Here is a 3,610-nt window from a genome sequence, read left to right on the forward strand (position 1 = left end):
CCCTATACTATTCATCCGGACTAGCTCCCTACTTTTCAGCCAGTCAAAATAGTTGAAAGATCCCATGCCCCCAAGCAACTCGGTGGAGGGAAGGCGTACGGGTGGTCACAGCTCATCAGGCTGCTGCTGGCCTTGCACACAGGGGGATCCTGGTCAAGGTAACCCCTAAGCGCCCCACTTGATATTGGAAAGCACCCCTTGAACCCTGCGCTGGGAAGTGGGGTCCACTGCCGCCAGCACCCCACTGCAGGCAGCATGGGGGGGCTCATCCAGAAGGAAAAATTATTCCCATGGGCCACCCAGTCTCCCGTGCCCAGCTTGGGCTCGTGCCTGTATTTTTGGCCACAGGAACCTGCCACCATGCCCAGGGTGGGGTGGGTTACCCCTTGCACCCCCTTTTCTCCTCAAGGAGAGGTACCTAACTGCTCCAAGCCTTCTGTGCCTCCCATTTCTGGCATTAGGCGGCAGAGATTGCGAAATACTGCTTCTCCAATGAACCTCAGAGGACAGAGCCTGGCAGAGGAATCCTCTCTGTAATCCCATTTACCTTCCCCTCCCTCCCCACACTGTGTTCAACCAGACCCTGCAGGGAATTACACGCTTCCAGCTGTGGATTTCGTCTTAAATGGTCAAACCGCGTCCATCGTGGACGTGTAACAGATCCGCCGGGTAACAGCCCCTGCCTTGTAGGGGCAGGATGGCTGTTCGTTGGCATCCGAGGACACCGGGGCACTTCTGGCAACTAATACCAGCCACAATATTTTATTTTACCTGGTTTCCATTTTCAAAGAGGCTCAAAATTCCCAGCAGTGGGATTTGGCCTCACTGGCACTCAGATCCAAGTGCTTCAGTGCTTTTTCAGTGGCAAAACAGGGAAATTAGCTGATTTTCCAGCTGTGCTCATCAGAGCTTCAGCCCCAAGCCCCCGGCGTACAATGCAGTGCGGTCAGTCCGGCACAAAGCCGCCCAGCCTGGCCACTGCTAATGGCAGAGCAGGCTTTAACAATGCCAATAAATGGTGAAGGGGTATTGCCTCTGGCTGCTGGACAGGTTGCCACTGTTTTGAAAGATTTACGAGCTGGTTTTTAAGGGCAAGCTTCTTATGCGAGCCAGGATGCTGGCTCTCATGCAACCAGGGTGCCGCACGGCTGTGGATTTTCCCCGTCCTTGAGAGTGCGTGTTTCTCGCAGCCACAACCCAGCTGAGAGCACGTGGATGGGGTACAGGCATTGCTTTGGGATGCTTTTTGGGCTCTGCCGGCCATCATGCCTGTCGCCCGCGGGCATTTCGGTTGTCTCGTCTCCCCACCGCTGTCCCTCCACCCAGCTCCCCTGCACCCGGGAGATAGCAATGCAGAGATGACGGGGTGACTGTATCACCCCGCTGCAGGGGAGACAGGGGCCGCCCGATTAACGCCGCGCCGGTCTGGGATGACGGGATGCTCCTGCCCGGCCAGCGGCTGATCTGCAGCTGCAGAGCCTTGAGGAGGGGCGGCTTGGCTGCATGTCAGGCACCCACACATTTCGCCCGCGCTTACGCGACACATTTATCGGGGTCAGCAGCCCCCGGTCAGGAAGGGAGAAAAAAAAACCACCGCGCCAACAAACCAACCCAAACAAACACGATACCGAACCCCTCGGGGAAGGGGCTGGTGAGCTGCACGCACCAGCACTCTGCAGTTCACCCCTTACTCATGCTCTGCTTGCCCCCAGTGCCCCACTTTTGGGGGTTTCCTCCCCCAGGGGTAGGTACAACCACATAGACTGTTGCTTCAGCAGTTGTTTTTTCTTAAAACCATACACGCATCCCCCAACTCGCAACACCGTGCCCTGCACCCCACTTTTTTTCCTCCTCTCTTGGTCCATACCAAACCCCCATGGCAAGATCAAGCCCTGCAGCCTGGAAGCAGTTGCCCTGAGCTGCTCTATCGCCTCTTGCCTTCCTTCCCATCTCAGGCCCTCGGTGTGCCAAATGCTCGCCCCATCCCAAACTCGATGGCAACAGCCATGTCCTGCTGGGAGGCAGAGGGAAAAGCCTGGACCTTGGGCAGCGCAGGGACGGGAGGGTTTCTAGGCAGGAGGCCAAGAACCAGCGAGAGCAAGCCCTGGCCCTGCACGGGCACAATGGGGAGCCGGCTGCTGAGCTTAGCGCTTGGCCTCTTGCACCATCCGCTGGGTTGCCCAAGGGCCTCGTGTGCATGACGAAAGCCTGCAACCCAGTTTTACCGGAATTTGTGACGTACGAAGCAGCTTGCCTTACCTAGGGAAAGCAATCGCTGCAGCTGTGGGTCTGTATTTGCCTGCACCCCCCTGTCCCAGGGGCCACCGAGACCATGGCGAGGTTATTACACGCCGAGTGAAGGCGTGCTGCCAGAACTCTCATTGCAGCTGCCACCACGTCCTTACACCCGGCTCCCATCCCATTTCGCAGTACTCCAGCCTCCCAGCCGATGCATCCGTCACCTCCATCTGAGGGTCCTCCTTGAGCCCCTCACCTTCCCCTCTTCAGATGGTGCCTCCAGCACAAGTCCACAGTTAGGGCTCTTCCGTACTTGCCAGCAGCCTCTCTGCAGAGCAACAGCTCACATTTACATTGGGATGGGGCTTTATGAGGAGCAGTCACCCCAGGTCCTCCATCCTGCCAAAAAAGCAACGTGCTTCACCCAAAAACAGTAGAAGGACAGCGTCTGAGATCCCTCTGATCTCCACCAGGATCTATATACACTGTTTACTCTGCCAGTAATTTGCAGTGCCATCTGCCCCCCTCAATACTGGATTTACTAACGCAGCCCAGGCTCAGCTCTTCCTCCGTGGGGCTGAGGGTCCATGTGGGATTTTCAGAGTGTTGTTGTGAAGCGGATTATTTCCCCCGCAAACCCCAAGGTGGAACAGACAGCTGAATAACAACACTGCAGGTCTCCTCTCGCTCTCCAGCCAAGGGTGATCCCGCTGCTTTCCCTCCCCGAATCCAGAGGGAGGGAAGCGATGGGTCAGGATGGCCCTAAATCACACAGGAACCTGGAAAAATGACTCCCCCACACTGCCACATGGGGTTAGGGACATGTTCCCCTCGACAAACACATTTTTCCCAGCGAAAGGGGAAGATTTTATTAAGTTAAAAGTTAAAGGGCGCAGCAGAGCAGCAGCAGCTGCCACCTCGGGGGGGTTGGTTCTGGCGGGTGCAGTAGCAGCCTCACAGCTCCTCTTCCCCAGAAAGGAGAGACCCTGTGGCTCTGGGCTCCTGCCAATTTGGGTTCTTGAAGGAGCCAAAGGACAGTCACGGAGAGAGCTTGATCATGCGGACTCTTGCCAAGGTCTCCTCTTTCAAAGTCCCAGGCAAGCACGTCCATGGCAGACTGCCCCGGCGGCTCCCTCCTATGGCTTGCATGTCTTCTCCGCAGGTCCCTGGGGGTGGCACGGAGGGGGAAGCATGGTCCTTGCCGTACATCCCAGGGTGGGCCGCAGAGACATTTGGAAGAGAGGGAATATGTGCTGAAGGTGGCTGTGTGGCCAGGAGCAATGGGGCTGGGGAGGGGGGGGAAACCAGATTCTCTTTTTCAGGTTAGAAAATGCTGGTGATGTAGTAAAAGTTTTCCCGCTCCACTTCCCCG

The sequence above is a fragment of the Fulmarus glacialis genome, unplaced genomic scaffold, assembly GCF_000690835.1.
Source record: "Fulmarus glacialis isolate BGI_N327 unplaced genomic scaffold, ASM69083v1 scaffold21352, whole genome shotgun sequence".
Classification (NCBI taxonomy): domain Eukaryota; kingdom Metazoa; phylum Chordata; class Aves; order Procellariiformes; family Procellariidae; genus Fulmarus; species Fulmarus glacialis.